Raw genomic sequence first — 15271 nt, forward strand, 5'->3', positions numbered from 1 at the left:
GTAAGTGATCTGGATCAAGGTCGTTATTCTTATCATTGTTATTATTATTTCGCAGATTCATTCCCGGTCAACATATGATAAAGGGAAAACTTGGTCCACAGAATTGGGCAAAATGTTGGCAATCTTCATTGGGGGAGGTTTGAAATCTCTGATTTTACTTTTTATTTTATAATGTCGTGAGTGATGTTAACATATATATTTATTCTGCATTGTAATATTCCTTTAAAGCAACCCATAGAAGATCCAATTGTTACTTGATATCTCAATATGTTTGGCGTTGATATTATTTTGCGTTGATATTTTGAAAGGTTTCCAAATTTTACTTAACATAGCCATTGTCTGATTTGCTTTCTAAATCTTTCACTAAACTCTAATTCTAAAGACCCTGTATTGGAGATCATAGTTCCTAAACATTTAAATGATTCTACCTCATTAATCCTTTCTCTTTCCTATGATATTTCATCTTTCATTGCATACTCCGTTGTCATCATCATCTGTCTGTCTTCTATTTATTTTGAGCTCAACGTCGTGTGATATTTCATGCATTCCGGTAAGCAAACAATGCAACTCCTGTGGTGTTCTGTCTGAAATTACATATGATAATAAGATTACACCAGTTTAGTGAGATCAGTGTTACTCTGAGGACATGAGTCATGGTATGACAATGAAACAATCTCCAATAGATTTAGTAGATTTAAGAACAAAGCCCTCAGAAGAATATTGGGAGTTAGATGGCAGGACAGGATTAGAAATGAAACTATAAGAGAGATTACTCGAGAGCCATATGGGGATGAGACGATGATGATGGGTAGATGGAGATAGTTTGGGCATGCTCTTCGCGCTCACTAATAGAGATTAGTTCACCAAACGTTCATCTGGGCTCCCCAAGACACTAGAAGAGTTGGGAGAGACCCAGGCCTACATGGTTGAGGACTATGAAGTGTGACGTAGGAGATGATGAATGGAGAAGTATTGAATTAAAAGTTCTCAAGACATAGACGACTGGTGAAATGTAACCGAGGCCTTTTGCGTCAATAGGCGTAGTAGGAGATGATAATTTTGAAGGGTAGTCGTCAATTTGCAGCTTACACCATCAAGAGTTTTTCAATTTTCTAAATTCTCAGCCAATATTTAGGTCGTCTATACTCTATAGACATCGGAAGATTCTTGGAATTCTTTTTTAGCTGATTTTTTTTATATAAATAAATGTTTCTTGATAGGATTTATGCCATTCACCATCCTGAATGCGACTTACTAAAGTTGGCTTATTGTTAGGTATATTATTCACGGAGACTTAATGGGAGTTGTCGAAACAATCCTGGTGGTTTTTATCGCTTGGAAATCGAGCTAAAAAAATTTGTTTATCATAACCACTAGATCAGAGGTTTCATTTATACATACTGATTTATTTATTATTTATTTGTAAGTTGTTAGCATGAAGTCAATGTTATAAATTATTGTTCTACATGTTTTAATTTGATGTTTGCGCCTATCATCCGTGGAAAAATCTATTCACTGTAAAGATATCTTAATCTATTCACTGTAAAGATATCTTTATTTTTACGCACTCCGTGAGAATATGGAAATATATTCAAGTCTATTCTAAGGTGTTGCCCCTTTTAAGAGATAGATTACCCGAACAACTTCATCCAGAATATAGACTTATTCAGTTGAAAGATAACCTATTATATAAATTTGAATCTTCTGATGCCCGAAAGATGAAAAGATTTTCCTTAAATATATTTCAGAATAAAAATAATATTCTGTCGCGTAACCTTTTAGTGTAAGTGCTTTATCCTTCTTCATTAGCTGAGGTGATTTGGAGGAGTCATTCCTTGAGTAAAGTCAACCATTATAAAGTGAATTAGATTAAGTTGATGTCATGTCATGTCATTTGTGTGTTAATCCTTCTTGTTTGTAATCTTGACATAACTTCGTTGAGGTCAAATGATTTAATTTGTTACCCAAAACTAAGTATTAATAGATTGACTTGTGTAGTAAATTGCTTTTTAAATTCTTGCTGGGGTCTTAGTAATTAAATTAAAACTTGGATTTTTCAATATCTACCATTTTTTTCCTTCATCCCTGGACTGAGAATGTTGTCCACTTGCAAAGAAATGATTTGAAGTCCAACTTTGTTGATTAATAAGAAAACTCTTAAAAGCTCGTAATATTTTTTATTGGCTTTCTTATCACTGGTAATATTTCCTCAGTGTCTTATGGAACATTTTGTTAAATTTTGGCTTGAAAATTTTCAGTGGATGGTTAGAGAAGAATTAATCATTTATTTCAAGTTTAACATCTGGGTTATGCGCTCGAATCGGATGCAGCAAACGGTTTTTTTTTTTTTTTTTTTCGTTTTTTCTAGGGCCGAATGAGGAACCTGTACAGAACAAAGTCCCAATAAAAAAATCAAGGGTAAAAGAATTTGAATACCATTTTTTTTTCATCGCTGCTTCACTAATTCAGGAAGATTTCTTTACTAACTCTAATAACAGTTTTTAGCATTATTGTAATGAATGAGGTCTGTTAGTGAAAAGAAAGGATTAAATTGTATTATCTAACGTTAACATAAGAGGCTTTATAGTCAGCACATTTCCATATCTCAAATGACTTTTCCTTGATTGCAGGTTAAGTGTTAAGTGTCCCTGATTGTCATTCAATCGAGTGAGACTAGTTAAGGGGAAACTGTTGCATGTCGATAGTAAATGCTAGAGATTCAATGTTAAATAGAAAATAAAACGAAATTAATCATTAATTTTGACAATTAACTTTTTGGCGTAATAACATTTACACACGCCCATATCTATATATATATATATATATATATATATATATATATATATATATATATATATATATATATATATATATATATACTGTGTGTATATATATATGTATATATGTATATATATATGTATATATATATATATATATATATATATATATATATATGTGTGTGTGTGTGTGTATACAGTATATGTATATATATATGTATATACATAATATGAATTGTGTTAAAGCGATATAGAATACATATTCCACCAGTGCATGTTTTCATTTATTATATCGAAGTGAAACTGATAATAAAACTGATGGAAATAGTTAAAATGTTGATTTTCTAGTTCTCGCTTAATTTCTATGGAAACAGTGTCTGAACGCGGTTCATTCAGGTCTTACTATTTCGTTGGACCATTTTTATAGTCCTTAATTGTGCAATAGTTCAGTTTTTTTTCCTTTTTCCTTCTGATTAAAGGGACCACAATTTTGACGATTTTGTAATGTGTATTTTTTGCATACAGAGATTGTGACCTTTGAAGCCAGAGAATGAAATCTTACCAATAGTAATTGTTTATGTTTTTTTTTTTTTCTAATCGAAGGCCCATAGACCGGGAAAGGAGCAGATTATGCTTTTTGAAACATGATATTGCAATGAATTAATTTATGTATACGAGATTGATGGCAAATGGTCAGGGCAGAAAAATCGAATTTGTGGTCCTGTCCTGAATGAAGTGTGTAAAATACATGACCGGAGAACGAGGTGTGTTGTTAGGTTCGAGTATATCAATGGCTAATGTGTTATCATCCGGTTGAAATAAGATGTCACATGTCGGTTTTAGCGGAAAGACTTGCAGATATCAACAAATTTAGCGATAAATATGTAATTATATTTTTTTCTTACATTGTTTGATGGTTGATACGCCTGTAAATTCTTCTACATTATTCCAATAACTTTAAATTTGTGTTCAGTGCGTGAAGTAAGGGAACTTACCTCGAAAGATAATTCTCCTTTTTGAAGTTTAAAGCCTCAAGATTTGTGGAGATAAGACCAAAGAGAATTTCTTGAAGAAATGAGACTTTCAAAAATGCAGCGATAACGACTGCTGGAAATACGTGTGGTGGGAGAGATCTAGAGGTAGAAATGAGTTCACACACTGAAGCCCTTACGGATTTTGCAGACATCTAAAATCAGGGAAACAAATCGAAATAACTCTCTCTCTCTCTCTCTCTCTCTCTCTCTCTCTCTCTCTCTCTCTCTCTCTCTCTCTCTCTCTCTCTCTCTCTCTCCTTGACTGGTATAAGTTCAAGACATTTTCGTTTAATTTTGTATTTAAAATTTGAGGTCTAAGTTTTATGGAAAGAATATAATAGTTGCATTGATGCGTTCGTATTTTCATCCATTATTTCTATATTAAAAAAAAAATGTATTTTCACTTTGTTATTCCTCTAGCGTTTAAATTGGTATTAACTCTAAAAAAAAGATGTAGACTTATTCGAGTTGATGAAAAACAATGCTGAGATAGTTTTATCTTTGTTATTAGAGAGAGAGAGAGAGAGAGAGAGAGAGAGAGAGAGAGAGAGAGAGAGAGCGTTTGTGTCGATGAAAAACAAAGCGGGGATAATTTTATCGTTGAGAGAGAGTTTGATGATGAAAATTGAAAGACGGTCTTTCATAATAACAGGCCATTTTATGAGTGAACACGTGGGATTTTAGACGATTTCTTTTCTTTTCGTTAAGAATAGGAGACTTCGCAGGTCTTTATCGTTGACGGATACTTAGCGTGATTGTTCCAAGTAAATCTGTCAAGATTACTTTAAATGTAATACTTGTCTTCGGTAGAACGGCGCCTTAATGTAAGGTCAAGTATCGGCAGTTACAATGAGAATTTCAATGGGGGAGTTTTGTGATGTTTACTCTTTTTATATTTGATTTGGCTTTGTTATTTATGGAACTTTTTGTTTCCTCTCTTTTTACAATCATTAACTTGTTTGACTCCCAATTTCTTTTTACTTACTTAATATTCTTATACTGTATATTTGGATGGGAGGCATGATATATACAACAGATGAAGTGTTATATTAGCACACACATACCTCTATATATATGTATATGTATATATATATATATATATATATATATATATATATACTGTATATATACACATACAACAACAACATCAACAGCAAATGCAACCGTTTTTTCTCCACTGCAGGACAATTGCCTCAGCCATGTCTTTAGTCATATCTGGGATTTGGTCATTCTCATCACCACGTTGGCCACTGCAGATTGTTGATGGTGGGAGACTAGTCTGATTGCTCAGAGCAAACAAACCTAGTATAGTTAGCCCTGTCTATTACAGCTTTGCTGATGATGGCGATACACAAACCCTTTCACCGCGTTAAGGTATTCCCACTCAAAAAGGATATGTATGTAAATATCTATATATATACATATATATATGTATATATATATATATATATATATATATATATATATATATATATATATATATATATATATATATATATATATATATATATATATATATAAACAAAACTTCTTTCTTTTCATGCTGAGCGGCAACCACTGGGAAAGGACAATGTTCCTCAAATTGCCCAAACTGCCATGTTGTTTTGGGTAAGGGTTAAATCTGTGTGTATGCATATCTATCTAAATATGTAGCCGTCATTTATGACGGGTCGCATACACTGATGAGTATTTAACGATTTCTAGCCATGGAAATCATGTAAAATATCCACCAAAAGAGGTTTCTAGTTGCACCTACATTTTCCTTTTCTTCTTTGCTTCCTCTGCAGCTTGTTTTATAACCTGATGTCCAATCTCTTACTTGTAAAGTCATAAGGGCAAATGCGGTGTTTCCCCCAATTGCACATTAGCGCTGAGTGGTCCCCTGCGCTCCATGGGTGGGCCATATGGCCAAAACTAGATTAATCCATCAAAGGTTACCATATGGAGGAAATCACTAGGTCCTGATTTGGATCATCCCGGGCAATCCAAACTTGGTAAGTTGTCATCTAACTGTACAAGAACTTCACTGTGTTAAACTTTTGTGTTCGGAAGGTTCTGAAGATTGGAGCTACCACACAGAAGCTGAACTAACAAAATCTGAAGTACTTTGCTCTTAATATAACTTTACTAAATTATGTCGACGCTGAATAGTTTAATTTGTTTTAATGGCCTATATTTTATAAATCTAATCCATAGTAATCCATCTCGTCAGTATCTCGAGTTTTTAAAGGTGATATAACGGTGTTGTCACACTGATGGTGATATGGTAACACCCTGACATCATACACACAAGTTGAGAATCAGTAGATCGTTTATTTCCAGTCGTGAATCCCTTCAGATCTACTCAATCGGTGAATTTTGAATGCAGATTTGTTTGGATTTGTTCTTTAACTCTGCCAAACTATATTTTTGTTGGTCCCCTGGTAGATACGAAATTGTACATAAAGACGCTGTGTAGGTTTTTGTAATGGAGATAGGTTGATGTCGATTCTGATTACAAAACCAGAATTAGACAGAGGTTGTAAAACATATTCCAAACAATATTTTCGCTCTATTCAGTCTTGCTGGCTGAGTGAAATTGTTCTATTGTTAACTTTGCTGGTGGAAGAATGCAAGAGTTTTTCTCGCTGAGGACTTGAGTATACTGGAGGACGTGGCTCTGAGTACCCTCCCTCCTGGGAAGAGTATCGAAATTCGAATATAGTTTTAGCTCGTTTCCCTGTTGCGAAATGTAAATCAGGTTGTAAGGGGTTTGGTTGGGTTAATTGGGTCTAACCCGAAGGTCGTCAGTGTTTTCCCCAAGTGTTAGGCTCTTCGTAATTAGATTTTGACCTGATGAATCTACTAATTTAGGGTAGCAGTGTTTGTTCATGTGCATCCTGTTGAATTGGTTTGTTAGGATTAAGCTAGTTTCTCCCCATTTTCTATCGATAAGATTATTTAGAATATATGAAATTATATACATATTCTGGCGTTTAGATAGACGATATATACATCCAGGCAATGTCTTTGATTACATCTGCACCAAAAGTCTATCACCCCATGTAGTTTTAATAATCTTGGAGGTTTCGTCCCAGATAAAAATGTTTTCCATTTTGAATCGTCATGTTTATAAACAATATTTATTTTCTTCATAAACGTATTTGAATAATAAAATTACAAAGGTATATATACAATTTGTATTATGTAAATTCGATCTTAAAAGCCGCCGCGATTTTTATTCCTCCGCTTCTGGTGAAGTTACGTTTGGTGACATTTTCGTTTTGGTTCTAATCATGTACCTTTCGTATCTATGATTAAAGCCGCAAATTTTCCTTGTCAGAGTATATTGCAGTAATAAAAGTTCCCCTTTTCGAACTAAACATTTTTATTTTGGGATTTTCCGCTAGACTCATAAAGTACTTTTTTTTTTCTTTTTTTTCAACAAAATTTTTCTTATTACTTAGGTGGGAAATGATTACTTGAACAAAGATACAAGTAACAAGAGCAATCAGAGATTTCAGAAATCAGCCAATGAAGAATGTCTTAATTTAAGTCTACGGACCAAGCTTTTGTCTTTTTTATATCTTGGCCTTGATTGAGTCTACTGAATAATAACAACAACGAGAATCGCGATCTGGATCCGGATTACCTCCAAAGTTTATTGAATTCTTTCGGAGCATACTACCTGTCCGTTATTGAAATTTGGGGAAAATCTGGCAAGAAGTTTGGACGTAATCCTGCTAACAGATAAACAGATCATGAGTAAATTAGTAGATAAACGCAGGTCATTTTATAACCTCCTTGGTGGAGGCAACAATAATGAGTTTCATTATTCATTGCATACGAATCATTTAGAGAAACCAAGGAAATTCTCCTCGTGTCAATGTTTTATTTTATACGTAACCGGATTTATACAGAATGGAATGGCGTGATCATGAGGCCATGAGTCTCCTTGTCAGATTCAAAGAGGATTTTGGGTCACGATAGAAACAAAGCCAGGATAGAAACAATGCTCATTGACAAGATAAAAAAGAACAGTATCCGTGGAACAAAAGATCTCATTCTGTGTAACCATGGACATCGAGCAACAAAGGCTTCGCTAAAGGATTTTCTTAACCAGAATTATATGAAGCAGAAAATGGAAGTTTGTATGTTTCAAGACAGTTCGATATTCGTTCGATTTTAATAGTTGTTCAATAGAGTTTTCGTTTTGTTTTTTATTGGTGCTATTGCTAATTGAGCATTTTTGGGCGTCAGTTGAGAGAGAGAGAGAGAGAGAGAGAGAGAGAGAGAGAGAGAGAGAGAGAGAGAACTCGGGCAATTGCTAGGGTAGGGGTGCAAATATAGTGTCTCTTGTCTCTTGTCGTTGCCTTGTATCTGAAATTACTCAAAACTTTAATACCTTCAATATCCTTTATAATTATAGGGGGTAGGAGAAAACATGCGGTGACCATTTATATACCCATAAAACATCTCTATGAAGCAGTTGAAGACAAAATTAGAAACTCTGTACTTCAACTACGAATTGCTTTTCGGAGATATCATTCTTCCTGTGTTTCAATGGAATTTTATATCAGTTTTAAAAGAAAGAAACTTGTATATCTTTTGAAATTGTCGGTATTCGTCGTGGTGCTTTGTTAGTAACTTTGCCTTTGCTGCATTATTTTACAAATATTTCTTCTTTAGAATATTGAAGAATCTAAAATAATACGTTAACCTTGCCTTCTGCCATTCAGTAGTTATTATTAAACCGTATATGTTCAGACACTTTATTGATAGAAATTGCCGGTAAATTTGATTATACATCGAATATATTCTTATTGAACACGTTAAATTGTAATTACTTTTTGAATCGATGACACTTTATTTTTATAAAATCCCACACGCACATATATATATATATATATGTATATACTGTGTATATATATATATATATATATATATATATATATATATATATATATATATATATATATATATATATATATATATATACGTATATAATATATATATATATATATATATATATATATATATATATATATATATATATATGTGTGTGTGTGTGTGTTTGTGTAAAAATACATACATATATGCATATGTTTTATATATTTTTACAAATAAATAATGTACAGAAGTACTTGGCGTAGGTCATGTTATCTTCATATTTCTAATGTTCTTTTTTTGGGTTTTGCGTAATGTTCATATACATATATATAATATGATTGAGGGTATTTTTACTCAATTACAGTATTTTTTTTTTCTGAAGAACTGCATCAATATAGTACTGTAAATGCACGTCCTCTTTTCTTGTTTTTGGTTGTCAAAGTTTTTACATTTGTTATCGTTTTGTGTGACTCATTCATTATGATTTTTCTTAGTTTTTGTATGGATTTCATCATCTGTACTTTGTTGGTCGTTTTTGAATAATTTGTTTAATAATTCACATTTCCTATTTGTTTGTGAGGAAACTTTTAATCTTTTCATCTTTTGTGGTGGCCTACGTAGTAACGTCCCTGACTGGGGTTCGAGTCCTGCTCAAATTCGTTAGTTGGTTGCTTTAACTTCACCATCCTTGTGAGCTAAGGATGTGGGGTTGGGGGAGCCTACAGGTCTATCTGCCAGTCATCAGCAGCCACTGCCTAGCCCTCCTTGTTCCTAGCTTCGGAGGAGAGGGACTTTGGCACTGGTCATAATATATGGTTAATCCCGAGGGCATTGTCCTGCTTGATAGGGCAGTATTACTGTTCCTTTTCCTTTGCCATTCATGAGTGCCCTTTAAACCGTCTGATTGTGCCTTTGTTTTTCACTTCCAACCTAAAGTCTCAAATAAAAACGATCCATCACATTTTCTTTCGCTTGGTCGAAGTTTAGGTCAAACTTATGTAAAGTTTCAACGAAATTTGTTAACTGGGAAGAAGGAGAAAGTAAACGAAGTTCTCGAACTCTTGCTTTCAACTTATTGACTTTTATACAGTAATAGAATAATGAGTCTAATGTGTATAAATACATTGTTAATTGATTACATATTTAATTAGGTAGATTCGTCCACTTCAGAATAAATGATAGAAACGTAAATAAGTGGAAATATTTGATATCTGTAGAAAGCCGCTAGTATTTTACTGTTCGAGGCAGTTCTTAATTCAAGTTTAGGAGAATTGCTTTGACGTTGCATTAATGAAATGGCGTTAGATTACAAAGGCCAACTTTCCCGCATTCTATTCCTTATCAATAAATATTGACCACTAATGTACAGATCACCAGGCACAGAATGAGTCATCCTCACTGTTTAATAAAGGGACTAACATATCCTACTTTTAACTATTGTTAGTTAGGCAATTCTGTTTACAAATGCAGATTTTACAGGTAAATTCAGCATATTGTACAATATTTTAAAATCATTAGATTATCAAAATAGTACTAAAATGAAGATATTGTTTCAATAGTTGCTCTTGACAGCATCTGCTGGTCAATATTAGTTTTATCATAACGAAGTGAAACCTTGGATATAATCGGCAATGTCACTGGTATGTCGGGCCAAGGACTTAGGTCTTAGATACTGGGATGGGACGGCATCGGTAAACCTATCTTTGTTGATTCAGATGTTGTAGATGCGTTAAGCCTCATACGTTCTGGAAGGATTTGGATATAGATTCGAGATTTATTTTTCCTATATCGATTCAAGTTCTATTTTTGAACGGATATTTTAAAGATATTTTGTTGGTGTCTTGAGACTTGATGGAAAAATCACTCTGAAAATTCCTAGAGTCTGAGAGGCCTTGAGAGATGGCAGCGTAAAAGGAAATTGAAGTCACTGTAGTAACAGTAGCGAACAGTTGTAGTAACAGTAGCGAACCGTCGTTACAATCCAAATCCCTTAAATGATGTCTGAGATCTTCAGAATCATGGGAATACTCTCTCTCTCTCTCTCTCTCTCTCTCTCTCTCTCTCTCTCTCTCTCTCTCTCTCTCTCTCTCTCTCTCTCTCTCTCTCTCTCTCTCTCATAGTAGATATATTACTTTGTTTTCCAAGTGGAGATTTTATTAATTTCCTGTATAGAGTACACCTATTATTTTAACTCTACGGTAATCTTTCATCTTTCATGCTGTTGTAGTTTTATAGATAAACCTTGTTGATTTGCTAAAAGAAAATCTTCATAATTATTAAATTTTAGTAATTTTTTTGTTGTTAGTATTATAAAAATGTTATAAAAGAGAAAGAAGAGAGAATAGGTAGTATAAAATGAAGCATTTCTTCTTCTTGTATTTAGAGCTACAGACGTTTGATAATCCTTCTTCAAGAACTGGTTATACTTGTATGTGGAGGGTCAATATCGAGAGGAGTTTTAAGTATTGAGGGGTCTCACTTATTGAAGGGTAAATGGGTTAAAGGGGGGGGGGGGAGAAGAAGGAAAATCTCTTTTGAAGAATCAAGATCGCATCTGATTGATTTTGGTCTAGGCCAGAGAAAATTTGACCATTGCAAACCTGAATAACAGTTTACAGTGGAATTATAATGTGAGAATTAAATTCCTTTTACAATGTCTTTCTTGATATAAGTTTTTGTTCAATATTCTCATTCTGTACCATATTTGCAGTGTTTAATCAAAATCTTATGGATTGCAGACTCTTCTGGTTTGTCTGTCTGTATCTTTGTTAACATGATAACTTGAAAATATATGAAGGTTCTCTTCCGGTGGACAATTGGTTCTTTTAGATTGGATTTATGATGGCTTTTCTTATTTAGTTATGTTTATTTTAAAGGATGAATTGTGTCATGTTAATGCTTAGTAGTTATTGAGCATTTTTTTTTAATCGTGGTCGAGAAAGATCTCCATTTCTGACGCAATGGTGTCACATTTCGGTATATCAACTAAAAAAAAAGAAAGCTTGTTAAGACTAAATTTAAACCTCAACACTGGATTGTCAACAGATAAGAATTGTCAGGTTCAAAAGGGCTGAAATCACGTTCTTCCACCAGCACGTGTGACTGGGTGACAGGCTGATGGTAATAGCATCTGTCCTTAGTAAGTCATTTCGCTGATTAAACATCTTCAAAAGCTTTTATCTTATTACGAGTACCAAGTGTCGGACAATTCTAATATGAGGAAAATCTAGTGAGTGCGGAAGTTTAAATTTTGTTACAACAATCGATTTTATGGTAATTTCTTCCAAAAGCGGAGGAAGGAAAGAAGTCAATATTTATTCTGAGGTTCTTTTTGAAATTATTTAATTAAACTACTTAATATTTTCATTTTAGGCTTTTGTGTTCATAGAAATTTAGTCAAAGGTTTAGTCAAAGGTTTTTGCGGGAGATCGTGTCTTTTGCAGCGTCAAGAACAATTCAAAATTACTTATGTTTTGAGGTGATTAATAAAAACAATCGAACGTGACCTTGAAACAAGATTAAGGACCATTGATTTAGAAAATACTTCGACCCAGTTGAATAAGTTAACGACACTTGATAAACCTAATATTAGTTACATATTTTGACGATAATGTTTTGTGACAGTATTTTCGTTTATTTTCTTAACTTATAATGTCACAATTTCACTAATTTTTTATAGGAAATTCGGTATCATGGACAAAAAGGCCCATTGTCACAATTTATGTTTGCTTCTTTGTTGCCATCACTTCTTTCCTTCAAAAAAAAAAAAAAAAAAAAAAATGAAGTTTTCCATTCGTTGAAGTATTTCTTTCTCCAAACAATTTGAGCATTAAGAAAATATCTATCATCTCTTCTTCTCCCTGGTCTTACAAATGTTGTCGTATTGATCCTTAAGTTCTCGACGGCTGGGGAGATGCTGTCACACAACTTCGGCTTTGGTGATTCAAACTTTGAATCAGATGGCTTTCGGGAATTATACCATGTTGGGTTTGGTTTGATGCTTAATAATAAAGTATTTTCTTCCAAAATAATAGATTACCTTTGTCTGAACTATTGACTTTACTGTGTTCACAATTGGAAGAATTTTTAAGTGGAATGATGCAGGGTTATGATATCATACTCGGATGAAAATTTATGTTATATAGAATATTAGTATACTAGTGAACGCGACCCGGCAAAAAAATGAGGGCTAAATATTTCGATATATACACACGGGCGCACACAGATTCAATCCTCCCCACCCGTCCACCTTTCCTAACTTCAACCCGACAGTTTCGACAATTTGTGCAACATTGTGGTTTTGGTGTACCTCTCTGGGTAACCCCCCCCCCCCCTCACCGGATTATGAATACTCCCTCTCCCCCTAGCCTATGGATGGTGAGAGACACTGAGTAGTCTTATGTGATGCAATGCTGCTTAGCGAGAAATATATATATATATATATATATATATATATATATATATATATATATATATATATATATATATATATATATATATATATATATATATATATATATATATATATAAAACAATCAGATACGTAATTCTTTATTACAGGGGGGAGATTAGGAACTTCATATAGTTCTTTGTGAATTCCCAAGCTACGTAAAAATTAATTTTTCATCATCGTGTTAGATTACTGGACATTGTGTTCTCTTCTTCTCCTTCAAGCAAAAGTGTTGCTGATACAGAACAGCGTGTGAGAAGTTCTTGTCATTCTGTTGTCTTCTTTAAGAATCCCCGGTCTCGTTTGTATTGCCCTTGTCTTCCAAGTTATTTCGTTCTTGCTAATTTCTCCGAACGTCGAGGTGCCAGTGTGTAACACCACCAATTTTAGACGTTTTTTTTTACTCTTGACAGCTTTACTACCCATTACTGAAGATACTTTTTCCCTGTACTGTAGATTTCAGTTTTCAGTTGTGATTTCTCTTTATTGGAAAAAATAAGTTTTCAAAAAGCTAATGGATTATATATTGCCAGACGTTAGATAGTACATTGTATATTAGTGTTTCATTATTAAGTGAAAGAATATTTTGGAGACCTTTTTTTTGTGTATTTCCTTGGTCGTTGTGATGTGGTTGTTGAAATCATGGTTTTGATTTAAAAGTGAACTGGCTTGTGGGAGGAAATCACGTTTAGTATCTTTTAGATAAACGCCTTGATTACAATGGCCGAAAGAATACGAATAAAATAAAAGGAATCCAAGGATATTCCATTTTCTAGGGCGTTTTATTTCGAACTAACATACACACACACACACACACACACACACACACACACACACACATATATATATATATATATATATATATACACACACACACACACACACACACACGCCTTGTTTCTTGTTACGACCCGGCCTTGGACAGAATGGCACTATGCTATTTAGAAATAATTGCAATTTTTCCTGACAATTGTGCTTATATTTTCCAAGATGTTAACAGACCTTCAAATGTATTTGCCACTTTGTAGTAATTTTTTTTTTCATCTGCTTTTTTCATTTGTGTCGACTGGTACCTTGGCTATGAATAGGAAATGAGATCAGGTTTCTTAGAATTTCACAAGTGCTCGAGTGAGATCTAAAGGGAACTTCTAATTTACATTCTCCTTGGGTTTCTTACAGTAATAAAAAGACATTGAATTGTGTTTCACGTAGTGTCTTTGCAACAGAAATAAATGCTCAAACAAAACAAACTCCTGAATTATTATCTCCCCTATGCCTGTATTATGTGTTTGTACAATATAATGATAAAAAAAAGGTTTTACCAACTACCAAGACACTAATTATAACTAATTACCTCTTAAAAGAAGTTCGATGTATATTTTTAACATTAGTTATAACAGTTTGCCAAATGGAGGGACATGAGAATCCCTTTCCCATTGCCTACACATACACCGATTAGTCTGGTCAATTATATTTACAGATTTTCCTGTCCTCATACATCTAACTACTCTGAGATTACCAAACAATTCTTCTTCACCCAAGGGGTTAACTTCTGCACTGTAATTGCTTAGTGGCTATTTCCTCGTGGTAAGGGTAGAAGAGACTCTAGCTATGGTAAGAAGCTCTTCTAGGAGAAGTACACTGCAAAATCAAACCATTGTTCTCTAGTCTTGGGTAGTGCCATAGATTCTGTACCATGGTCTTCCACTGTCTAGGGTTAGAGTTCTCTTGCTTGAGGGTACACTCGGGCAGACTATTCTATTCATTTTTCTTTTCCTCTTGTTTTGTTGAAGATTTATACTTTATATAGGAAATATTTATCTTAATGTTGTTACTGCTCATAATATATTTTATTTTTCCTCGTTTCCTTTCCTCACTGGACATTTTCCCTGTTGAAGCCCCTGGGCTTATAGCATCCTGCTTTTCCATCTAGGGTTGTAGCTTAGCAAGTAATAATAATAATAATAATAATAATAATAATTAGAAACGTCCCTGCTTGACGATCTGCCGGAATGGAGTTCGAACCCCCCTTAAGCTGATAGGTTCTTGTAGTGTCTGCAACATCACCATCCTTGTGAGCTCAGGATGGGTGGTTTGGGTGAGTCATCAGCAGTCATTGCCAAGCCCTCCCTGGTCCTAGC

This window comes from Palaemon carinicauda, chromosome 3, assembly GCF_036898095.1.
Source record: "Palaemon carinicauda isolate YSFRI2023 chromosome 3, ASM3689809v2, whole genome shotgun sequence".
NCBI lineage: Eukaryota > Metazoa > Arthropoda > Malacostraca > Decapoda > Palaemonidae > Palaemon > Palaemon carinicauda.